Source organism: Nicotiana tabacum, chromosome 15 (genome assembly GCF_000715075.1).
Source record: "Nicotiana tabacum cultivar K326 chromosome 15, ASM71507v2, whole genome shotgun sequence".
Lineage (NCBI taxonomy): Eukaryota > Viridiplantae > Streptophyta > Magnoliopsida > Solanales > Solanaceae > Nicotiana > Nicotiana tabacum.
In genome coordinates this window covers 93,789,036-93,802,591 of record NC_134094.1, presented here as the reverse complement: position 1 = coordinate 93,802,591, position 13,556 = coordinate 93,789,036, and the positions used below count along the sequence as shown (strand labels likewise).

At 38.9% G+C, this 13,556-nt stretch overlaps 1 pseudogene; it reads left to right on the top strand.

The window, feature by feature from the left end:
* The first annotated feature begins 1,561 nt into the window (after nucleotides 1-1,561).
* Nucleotides 1,562-13,556, top strand: part of LOC107822062 (E3 ubiquitin-protein ligase UPL5-like) — a 48,763-nt pseudogene continuing 36,768 nt past the window's right edge.

The following is a 13,556-nucleotide window of genomic DNA, read 5'->3' as shown; positions in this document are numbered from 1 at the left end:
ATACATATGTTTTTATTATCTCTCTCCGCTCTTTTTTTCTTTGAATCGATCCGCGAATCGCGCGGGTACGTATACTAGTACCATTAATAAATTGAGACGAAGGGAATCAGGGGCGGAGCTACAGTAGTGGGTGCGAGTTCGGGCGAACCCAATGACTTTTTCCGGAACCCTATATTTGTATTGAAATATTTACTAAATCTATATAAATGTATACTGTCGAACCTAGTAACAAAAGGGGTCTTGGTTCAACGGTAAGAGTTGTGAGTTCGCCGAAAAAGATAGAGGTTCGATTTATACTGAAAGCAATATTTTATTTTAAAATTTAGAACTCACACATTTTAATTCCTAGCTCCGCTAGGGAATAGTACTATTTTGGTCACAACATAGTCAAATGCATGGATATACTCCTAGTAGCCTTGAAAGTAGTTTAGCTGCAGAAACCATATAAACGTTCTTCTCCGTTTCCCTCACAAATCACAATTAGGAATTGTCACGCTCTATGGGCTTCAGCGTATCATAAAACCCCTCTAACTTCTCTTCCCAAATATGTATCAGTTCGACGCCGTAAACAACCGCAGCTCCACCGTCTACAACCATAGTACCACCACCGTCTACAAGCGTAAGCTTGATCAAATAGTTTCCTCTGAATACTTGGCCCCTTCCCCTATCAGAATGCGAAAAGACCAAACTCTCCCTCCCTCTCCTCCTACTCCGATTCAGTTCTTCGTCCGTTTGTTTCCCGGAGTCAAAACGCTAGTTATCCGAGCGCATTCTACGGACACTATGGAATTCATCCCCTATAAAATCATGACGATCACAGGTATCCCCGCAGTCGAGCAACGGCTAATTTACAGGGGAAACATTGGCGGGCTGTGGTATCCAAAAGGACGAGAGCATGCAGTTCGTTGGTCGATTGCGGAGCGTAGATAATCCTCAGGCGCGGCAGCTCATCAATGGCTTAATTTCATTTTAATCTTTGATATTTTGTAAAGCAAAAATCCTTCGATTCCTCCGGACTCGGATCGTATAATAAGGATGCTTATAGGGTTTTTAACAATGACTCCGAAGGATACTATTGAAAAAGCCGGCGAACATATCAAAATATTCATCTCCTCGTCGGCTCCTACAGCTCTGGTAATGCTTTATATGTCTCCTAGTGCTAACAAATTTACTGCTGATAAATCTGTTCGTTCATTTATCAGTTCATTTAAGAGTATGTTGCCTAAGCGCATATACGTTTTATGTACTCCTATAGTGTTGCAATTTTGTAAGCTTCTCAGAGGGGCTGCTGGACTAGATGATTCTTTGTATAAATTTTGTCGGAGTAGTTTAGGGGATATAGTTGAGTCCAGTGGTATCTTGAGGCGCAAGGCTACTACGGGGTTATTAGCATTGAAGGACGAAATTGTTTCCTCTGAATCCTTAGTCCCTTCCCCTGTTAGGATGCTAAAAGACCTAACTCGAGTTCAGTTTTTTGTACGTTTATTTCCCGGAGGCAAAACGTTAGTTATCCAAGCTCATTAATTCTACGGACCTTGTGGAATTCATTCACTATAAAATCATGAGGATCACTGGTATACCCACAGCAGACCAACGGCTAATTTACAAGGGAAAGCAGCTCCACTCAGAGCAAACATTGGCGAACTGTGGTATCCAAAAGGACGAGAGCATGCAACTCGTTGGTCGAATGCGAAGCACAGATCATCCTCAGGCGTGGCAGCTCATCAATGACTTAGTTTCACTAATCTTCGATATTTTGAAAAGCAATTATCCTTCGGTTCCTTCAGATTCGGATCATATAATTAGGACGCTTATACAGTTTTTAACTATGACTCCCGGGGATAATATTGAAAAGGCCTATGAACATATCAAAATATTCGTCTCCTCGTGGGCTCCTGCAGCTCTGGTAATGCTTTATATGTCTCCAGATAATGCTAACAAGTTTACTGCTGATGAATCTGTTCGTTCATTTGTTAATTCATTTACGAGTATGCTGCCTAAGCACATATGTGTTGGATGTGCTCGAATAGTGTTAGAGTTTTGTAAACTACTGAGAAGGGCTGCCGGACTTGATGACCGTTTGTATAATTTTTGTCGGAATAGTTTAGGGGCTATAGTAGACTCCATTGGGATCGCAAGGCACACTAAGGAGTTATTAGCATTGAAGGATGTTTTTATGTTTGTATGTGAGGTAGTAGTACCTGAGTTATCCCATGCTTTAGAATTGAGTAAGGGATCAATTGAGTCTACAGGGGGGTTAGCAGTGAGCATTGTGCGTGATTTTACTGAGTATATGCTTGCACTAAAGAAAGTAATACGGTCGCAAATATTATTTGGCACCAGTGAAGCAGTGTGTGTCAGAGAATGTATTAAATATTTGCATCGTATTTTATATGATTTGCTAGACAAAATGGAGTTGTGTTTAAAGAAATTAGAAGACCAGTTGGGATTGAAAGAGATAGGAAAAGGCAAGCCTATTGTACCCTGGTGGTCTCAGTATCTTGTAATTCTGAAGGAGTTAAATAGCATTTCAAAGCTGTTTAAGGGCTTTGGAGAAGGTCTTTTGGCAGAAGATGAGGCAAAGAAAGGTTTCACTGTGTTTTTTGATAGTGGCATCTGCAAAAAGATCTAACGATTATCGGTGGGTTCTTGAACACAAGGAGGCAACCAATTTTGAGGTAAGGAGACATTTCGCAATGATGATGCTTCTAGAAGTTATCTATGGAAACCAGGCGCTGCATGAGATGCTTATTGGCAGGTCCCAGTTGTTGGAAGAATCATTTGAGTACATTAGACATGCAGATCCTGCATTGCTGCGGGGTAGTCTTTGTCACCGCCCAAAATTACACCACAGACGTCATGATAACACTTAATCTCTTAAAACTAGGTAAGCCGATTATAATAACAATTCAAGCCATTTTTTAAAATAGATAATCGAATTCACATGTCGAAACCAATAGCGGAAATATTCAAACAATCTCCTAAGACTGATAATACTAAGTCACGAACTCTAACGGAATACATGGAATGTCCTCGAGGACCGGATGTACAATATTGTTCGAATAAAAAATTAACAGTACAATAAAAATGGAAAGACTCCAAGGGACTGCGACGCCCAAGCAGCTCTACCTTGAATACTTGCGATTACACTTTAACTCTACCCGAGTCCGATATCTCCAATACCTCGCTCTGCACAAAATAAAAGTGCAGAAGTGTAGTATGAGTATACCACAGTCGGTACCCAGTAAGTATCAAGACTAACCTCAGTGGAGTAGTGACGAGGTACAGTCAAGACACTCACTAGTCTAATAACTTGTACAATATAGTATTCAAAATATAATACTACCTTCGTTCTAATTTATATGAACCTGTTTGACTGGACACGGAGTTACAGTCAAGACACTCACTAGTCCTAAACAAGTTAAAAAGGGTCCCAGAGTATTTGTGTGGTTATAAAAGTTTCTCATTAAGGGTAGAATTATAAGTTTAAGCAAAATTATTTCCAAATTTAGAAAAGGGTCATTCTTTTTGGAACAGACCAAAAAGAAAATAGGTTCACATAAACTGGAAGGGAGTGAGTAGGAAACAAATAACAATGATGACAACACTAATCAACTAGTGATATACACAGCAGGACAACAAGAACACCATTAATATTGCTCAACAAATAATGAATACAAGTACAACAGATTAATCAATTCCTTCAAATATAAATCTTTCGCATATATGCTTTTCAAATTATACTTTCCAATAAATATATCTCGAATATACTCCCTTCAAATAAATATCTTTCAAATATAACTCCTTCAAATAAATCTCTTTCAAATATAATTCCTTCAAATAAATATCTTCGAATATAATTTTTTCAAATAAATCTCTTTCAAATATAATTCCTTCAAATAAATATGTTCAAATATATTTCTTTCAAATAAATCTCTTTCAAATATAATTCCTTCAAATAAATATCTTCAAATATAATTTTTTTCAAATAAATCTCTTTCAAATATAATTCCTTCAAATAAATATCTTCAAATATAATTCTTTCAAATAAAAGTCACCATTTGACACCTCATTTAACTTTCCTGGTGTGAGAAATATATTCAATATATCACATCAAATGGCACGGCAATACCTTCGTGCACTTATCTCATTCTTACCCAATGTATATATGAAGATCAAATCAATTGGCACGGCAACACCCTTCGTGCATTTGTCTCTTTCTCACAGTGCATACATATAACAATACCAACTAGGTGAGAGAAATGGCAATAGCAACAAAAGAAATAAAATGGGAGGCACACATGAAGCAACAACGACTACAAGTCACATAGAAAACGTAGGTGCACAATAACATCTCAAGATAAACGCCTAAATAAATATACAACAAAAAGATATCACAATATAATGTATGTCTCTTATCCTCGCCTACACGGAAACACCCTTCGTGCCATGAACATATGATAATATAAAAATAATAGCACAGCACCACCCTCCGTGCATTACACTCTCAATGGCACGGCATCACCCTTCGTACTTTACACTCTCAAATGGCACAGCATCACCCTTCGTGCTTTACACTCTCAAATGGCACGACATCACCATTCGTGCTTTACACTCCCCCTCACATGATAATATAATTCAAATGGCACGGCATCACCCTTTGTACTTTACGCTCTTAAATGGCACGGCATCACCCTTCGTGCTTTACACTCTTCCTTACCAAGCACATGTATATCGTTAACAAACAAGGTAGGAAGCATAAATAACATCAAGGAGAATGTTTAAACCACAACACAATACAATAATTCATATCACAATTTTCCACTGAACACAACCAAATTCCAAATATGCAGCAGAATCAATAAATTTCTCAACAAATAGCCTAAGGCTCCACACATGTCTCGACTCGAAATTTCCAACGGACGGGACCGTGATGGCGCCTAACATTTCACTTGCTAGGCAAGCCAACGTTATAGAATCATTAACCAATTCCTTATTTTCATTCAGTAATTAATAATAAATAACAAAGATAAAATGTAATAAGTACGGAATATTATAAATCTGTATAAACTACTACCACCCGGATCTGGAGTCGCAATTCATGAGCATTCTAGAATTTACTATAAGTAATAGTCAGAAAGAAATATAACTGTCTGAATGAAAGAAACAGTAGAACAGAAAAGATAGATGGGGACTTCAAGGTCTGTGAACGCCGACAGATCTACCTTGAGTCTCAGAACAGCGGACCAATGGCAGAATCTCGATCAAACTGAGCCGCTATCAAAATCTGCACAGAAAGTGCAGAGTGCAGTATCAATACAACCGACCCCATGTACTTGGTAAGTGTCGAGCCTAACCTCGACGAAGTAGTGACGAGGCTAAGGCAAGGCACCTACAAATTAACATGTACAATTTAACAGTGTATATACAAATAACAGAAATGAAGAACTAAACAGGAAATGTCGGGAGGGGAACATACTGAGGGGAATACAAGATAAAGAACTACAACATAATAATCACCGGAGCAGTCAATATACCATGAATCAACAGGAATAGTGAATACAGTAAGGAAAAATGCACGGCATCACCCTTCATGCTTTTACTCTCAATCTCACCATAAAAATCAATAGAAACGGTATGACTTCACCCTTCGTGCATTAGCATTCATAATATGGCACGGCATCATCCTGCGTGCATTACACTCTTCCTTACCAAGCACATGTATATCGTTAACAAGCAAGGTAGGAAGCATAAATAACATCAAGGAGAGTGTTTAAACCACAACACAATACAATAATTCATATCACAATTTGCCACTGAACACAACCAAATTCCAAATATGTAGTAGAATCAATAAATTTCTCAACAAATAGCCCAAGGCTCCACACATGTCTCGACCCGAAATTTCTCACCGACGGGATCATGATGGCGCCTCACATTTCACTTGCTAGGCAAGTCAACATTAGAGAATCATTAACCAATTCCATATTTCCATTCAGTAATTAGCAATAAATAACTAAGATAAAATATAATAAGTGCGGAATATCATAAATCTATATTAACTACTACCACCCGGATCTGGAGTCGCAATTCATGAGCATTCTAGAATTTACTATAAGTAATAGTCAGAAAGAAATACAACTGTCTGAATGAAAGAAATAGTAGAACAGAAAAGATAGACGGGGACTTCAAGGTCTGTAAACGCCGACAGATCTACCTTGAGTCTCCGAACAGCGGACCAATGGCAGAATCTCGATCAACCTGAGCCGGTATCAAAATCTGCACAGAAAGTGCAGAGTGCAGTATCAATACAACCGACCCCATGTACTGGTAAGTATCGAGCCTAACCTCGATGAAGTAGTGACGAGGCTAAGGCAAGGCACCTACAAATTAATTTGTACAATTTAACAGTGTATATACAAATAACAGAAATGAAGAACAAAACAGGAAATGTTGGGAGGGGAACATACTGAGGGGAATACAAGATAAAGAACTACAACAGAATGATCACCGGAGCAGTCAATATACCATGAATCAACAGGAATAGTGAATACAGTAAGGGAAAATGCACGGCATCACCCTTCATCCTTTTACTCTCAATCTCACCATAAAAATCAATAGAAACGGTACGACTTCACCCTTCGTGCATTAACATTCACAATATGGCACGGCATCACCCTTCGTGCATTACACTCTTCCTTACCAAGCACATGTATATCGTTAACAAGCAAGGTAGGAAGCATAAATAACATCAAGGAGAGTGTTTAAACCACAACACAATATAATAATTCATATCACAATTTGCCACTGAACACAACCAAATTCCAAATATGTAGCAGAATCAATAAATTTCTCAACAAATAGCCCAAGGCTCCACACATGTCTCGACCCGAAATTTCTCACCGACGGGATCATGATGGTGCCTAACATTTCACTTGCTAGGCAAGCCAACGTTAGAGAATCATTAACCAATTCCTTACTTTCATTCAGTAATTAACAAGAAATAACAAAGATAAAATGTAATAAGTGCGGAATATCATAAATCTGTATTAACTACTACCACCCGGATCTGGAGTCGCAATTCATGAGCATTCTAGAATTTACTATAAGTAATAGTCAGAAAGAAATACAACTGTCTGAATGAAAGAAACAGTAGAACAGAAAAGATAGACGGGGACTTCAAGGTCTGTGAACGCCGACAGATCTACCTTGAGTCTCCGAACAGCGGACCAATGGCAGAATCTCGATCAACCTGAGCCGCTATCAAAATCTGCACAGAAAGTGCAGAGTGCAGTATCAATACAACCGACCCCATGTACTTGGTAAGTGTCGAGCCTAACCTCGACGAAGTAGTGACGAGGCTAAGGCAAGGCACCTACAAATTAACCTGTACAATTTAACAGTGTATATACAAATAATAGAAATGAAGAACTAAACAGGAAATGTCGGGAGGGGAACATACTGAGGGGAATACAAGATAAAGAACTACAACATAATAATCACCGGAGCAGTCAATATACCATGAATCAACAGGAATAGTGAATACAGTAAGGGAAAATGCACGGCATCACCCTTCGTGCTTTTACTCTCAATCTCACCATAAAAATCAATAGAAACGGTACGACTTCACCCTTCGTGCATTTACATTCACAATATGGCACGGCATCACCCTTCGTGCATTACACTCTTCCTTACCAAGCACATGTATATCGTTAACAAGCAAGGTAGGAAGCATAAATAACATCAAGGAGAGTGTTTAAACCACAACACAATACAATAATTCATATCACAATTTGCCACTGAACACAACCAAATTCCAAATATGTAGTAGAATCAATAAATTTCTCAACAAATAGCCCAAGGCTCCACACATGTCTCGACCCGAAATTTCTCACCGACGGGATCGTGATGGCGCCTAACATTTCACTTGCTAGGCAAGCCAACATTAGAGAATCATTAACCAATTCCTTATTTTCATTCAGTAATTAACAATAAATAATTAAGATGAAATATAATAAGTGCGGAATATCATAAATCTGTATTAACTACTACCACCCGGATCTGGAGTCGCAATTCATGAGCATTCTAGAATTTACTATAAGTAATAGTCAGAAAGAAATACAACTATCTGAATGAAAGAAACAGTAGAACAGAAAAGATAGACGGGGACTTCAAGGTCTGTGAACGCCGACAGATCTACCTTGAGTCTCAGAACAGCGGACCAATGGCAGAATCTCGATCAACCTGAGCCGGTATCAAAATCTGCACAGAAAGTACAGAGTGCAGTATCAATACAACCGACCCCATGTACTGGTAAGTGTCGAGCCTAACCTCGACGAAGTAGTGACGAGGCTAAGGCAAGGCACCTACAAATTAATTTGTACAATTTAACAGTGTATATACAAATAACAGAAATGAAGAACAAAACAGGAAATGTTGGGAGGGGAACATACTGAGGGGAATACAAGATAAAGAACTACAACAGAATGATCACCGGAGCAGTCAATATACCATGAATCAACAGGAATAGTGAATACAGTAAGGGAAAATGCACGGCATCACCCTTCATCCTTTTACTCTCAATCTCACCATAAAAATCAATAGAAACGGTACGACTTCACCCTTCGTGCATTAACATTCACAATATGGCACGGCATCACCCTTCGTGCATTACACTCTTCCTTACCAAGCACATGTATATCGTTAACAAGCAAGGTAGGAAGCATAAATAACATCACGGAGAGTGTTTAAACCACAACACAATATAATAATTCATATCACAATTTGCCACTGAACACAACCAAATTCCAAATATGTAGCAGAATCAATAAATTTCTCAACAAATAGCCCAAGGCTCCACATATGTCCCGACCCGAAATTTCTCACCGACGGGATCGTGATGGCGCCTAACATTTCACTTGCTAGGCAAGCCAACGTTAGAGAATCATTAACCAATTCCTTATTTTCATTCAGTAATTAACAAGAAATAACAAAGATAAAATGTAATAAGTGCGGAATATCATAAATCTGTATTAACTACTACCACCCGGATCTGGAGTCGCAATTCATGAGCATTCTAGAATTTACTATAAGTAATAGTCAGAAAGAAATACAACTGTCTGAATGAAAGAAACAGTAGAACGGAAAAGATAGACGGGGACTTCAAGGTCTCTGAACGCCGATAGATCTACCTTGAGTCTCCGAACAGCGGACCAATGGCAGAATCTCGATCAACCTGAGCCGCTATCAAAATCTGCACAGAAAGTGCAGATTGCAGTATCAATACAACCGACCCCATGTACTTGGTAAGTGTCGAGCCTAACCTCGACGAAGTAGTGACGAGGCTAAGGCAAGGCACCTACAAATTAACCTGTACAATTTAACAGTGTATATACAAATAATAGAAATGAAGAACTAAACAGGAAATGTCGGGAGGGGAACATACTGAGGGGAATACAAGATAAAGAACTACAACATAATAATCACCGGAGCAGTCAATACGCCATGAATCAACAGGAATAGTGAATACAGTAAGGGAAAATGCACGGCATCACCCTTCGTGCTTTTACTCTCAATCTCACCATAAAAATCAATAGAAACGGTACGACTTCACCCTTCGTGCATTAACATTCACAATATGGCACGGCATCACCCTTCGTGCATTACACTCTTCCTTACCAAGCACATGTATATCGTTAACAAGCAAGGTAGGAAGCATAAATAACATCAAGGAGAGTGTTTAAACCACAACACAATACAATAATTCATATCACAATTTGCCACTGAACACAACCAAATTCCAAATATGTAGTAGAATCAATAAATTTCTCAACAAATAGCCCAAGGCTCCACACATGTCTCGACCCGAAATTTCTCACCGACGGGATCGTGATGGCGCCTCACATTTCACTTGCTAGGCAAGTCAACATTAGAGAATCATTAACCAATTCCTTATTTCCATTCAGTAATTAGCAATAAATAACTAAGATAAAATATACTAAGTGCGGAATATCATAAATCTGTATTAACTACTACCACCCGGATCTGGAGTCGCAATTCATGAGCATTCTAGAATTTACTATAAGTAATAGTCAAAAAGAAATACAACTGTCTGAATGAAAGAAACAGTAGAACAGAAAAGATAGACGGGGACTTCAAGGTCTGTGAATGCCGACAGATCTACCTTGAGTCTCCGAACAGCGAACCAATGGCAGAATCTCGATCAACCTGAGCCGGTATCAAAATCTGCACAGAAAGTGCAGAGTGCAGTATCAATACAACCGACCCCATGTACTGGTAAGTGTCGAGCCTAACTTCGACGAAGTAATGACGAGGCTAAGGCAAGGCACCTACAAATTAACCTATACAATTTAACAGTGTATATACAAATAATAGAAATGAAGAACTAAACAGGAAATGTCGGGAGGGGAACATACTGAGGGGAATACAAGATAAAGAACTACAACATAATAATCACCGGAGCAGTCAATACGCCATGAATCAACAGGAATAGTGAATACAGTAAGGGAAAATGCACGGCATCACCCTTCGTGCTTTTACTCTCAATCTCACCATAAAAATCAATAGAAACGGTACGACTTCACCCTTCGTGCATTAACATTCACAATATGGCACGGCATCACCCTTCGTGCATTACACTCTTCCTTACCAAGCACATGTATATCGTTAACAAGCAAGGTAAGAAGCATAAATTACATCAAGGAGAGTGTTTAAACCACAACACAATACAATAATTCATATCACAATTTGCCACTGAACACAACCAAATTCCAAATATGTAGTAGAATCAATAAATTTCTCAACAAATAGCCCAAGGCTCCACACATGTCTCGACCCGAAATTTCTCACCGACGGGATCGTGATGGCGCCTAACATTTCACTTGCTAGGCAAGCCAACATTAGAGAATCATTAACCAATTCCTTATTTTCATTCAGTAATTAATAATAAATAATTAAGATGAAATATAATAAGTGCGGAATATCATAAATCTGTATTAACTACTACCACCCGGATCTGGAGTCGCAATTCATGAGCATTCTAGAATTTACTATAAGTAATAGTCAGAAAGAAATACAACTATCTGAATGAAAGAAACAGTAGAACAGAAAAGATAGACGGGGACTTCAAGGTCTGTGAACGCCGACAGATCTACCTTGAGTCTCCGAACAGCGGACCAATGGCAGAATCTCGATCAACCTGAGCCGGTATCAAAATTTGCACAGAAAGTACAGAGTGCAGTATCAATACAACCGACCCCATGTACTGGTAAGTGTCGAGCCTAACCTCGACGAAGTAGTGACGAGGCTAAGGCAAGGCACCTACAAATTAACCTGTACAATTTAACAGTGTATATACAAATAAAAGAAATAAAGAACTAAACAAGAAATGTCGGGAGGGGAACATACTGAGAGGAATACAAGGTAAAGAACTACAACAGAATGATCACCGGAGCAGTCAATATACCATGAATCAACAGGAATAGTGAATATAGTAAGGAAAAATGCACGGCATCACCCTTCGTGCTTTTACTCTCAATCTCACCATAAAAATCAATAGAAACGGCACGACTTCACCCTTGGTGCATTAACATTCACAATATGGCACGACATCACCCTTCGTGCATTAACATTCACAATATGGCACGACATCACCCTTCGTGCATTAACATTCACAATATGGCACGACATCACCCTTCGTGCATTAACACTCACAATATGGCACGGCATCACCCTTCGTGCATTAACACTCACAATATGACACGGCATCACCCTTCGTGCATTAACGCTCTCCCTTACCATAATGCAATGCATAAATATCAATAGGGAGATAGAATAACAAGTACAAACCTTACATCAACATTTGGTTCCATAACATCAATCTTAACTTTGAAATAATTTTTTTTTTAATTATTACCAGAAAATCCGTAAACATGATAAGAACGATAAATTGAACAACATTAGTATAACACATCGCAATTAGGCATAGGAATGAGACAATATAAGAAAAACTGAGAAACATGGAAAATAGGTAAATTGGCGGCGCATAAGTACTCGTCACCTCACATATACGCCGCTCACATGAATTTCACTTAGCAAGTAATCTAAGGTTCCTAATTCCCTCAAGTCAGAGTTAGACACAACACTTACCTCGCTCCGAAGACCACTAAATTCTCATTCACAGCTTTTCCTCTAGAATTCACCTCCAAACCACTCGTATATATTCAAAAATAACACAATAATATCAAATATTGCTAAAGGAATCAATTACATTGCATAAATTTAGATTTTTCAAATTTTCCTCCAAAAGGTCAAAAATCAACCCCGGGCCCGCTTGGTCAAAACCCGAGGTTCGGACCAAAATCCATTTACCCATTCACCCCCGAGCCCGAATATATAATTGGTTTTGGAATCCGACCTCAAACTGAGGTCTAAATCCCCAAATTTTTGAAATCCCTAGTTTCTACCCAAAATCCCTAATTCTACCATGAAAACTTTAGATTTTTTGTTGAAATCTTGTAAAATATAGTGAAAGATTGAAAGAAACCAGTTTAAATCACTTACCTATGATTTGGCGAAGAGATGGTCTTTGAAAAATTACCTCTTGTGTTTTAGGTCTTGAAAACTTGAGAAATAAATGATAATTCCCGTCCAAAAGTCATTTTGTTCAGCTGCAGACGTCGCATTTGCGACCTGAGTTTCGCAAATACGAAGCTCGCAATTGCGAAGGGGCTATCGCAATTGCGAAGCCTTCACAATCCTGCTGCCCTTTGCAAATACGAGGAAAGTGCCGCAATTGCGATCACTGACCTCGCAAATGCGGACAAAAGATCGCATTTGCGATCCATACCCCTCCCAGACTCCCTTCGCAAATGCGAAGAAAAGTTCGCATTTGCGAACACAGGCTGGCGCAGCTTCTCTTTGCATTTGCGATGAGAAGTTCGCAAATGCGACTTCAACAGTGATCGCAAATGCCAACCCTGACCTCGCATTTGCGAGGTCTGAGGCCTGCAACACAGCTGAAGCATACAAGCTATTTTTCTAAGTCCAAATCACTCCGTAGCCTATCTAAAACTCACTCGAGCCCTCGGGCTCCAAACCAAACATGCACACAAGTCTAAAAATATCATACAAACTTGCTCGCACGATCAAATCACCAAAATAACACCTAGAACTACGAATTTAGTACCAAATCAAATGAAATTCTCAAGAACACTTTAAAATTTCTATTTTCTCAACTGGACGTCCGAATCACGTCAAATCAACTCCGTTTCTCACCAAATTTCACAGACAAGTCTTAAATATCATAATAAACCTGTACCAGGCTCCAAAACCAAAATACGGACCCGATACTGACAATGCCAATTATCAATCAATTCTTAAAAACAAATAAAGTCCAAACTTTTAATTTTCATCAAAAAATCATAACTCAAGCTAGGGACCTCCGAATTCAATTCCGGGCATACGCCCAGGTCCCATAATTCGACCTGGAATCCAACTTTTGTAACCACAAGGATGAGAAAATAACTCATCACAGG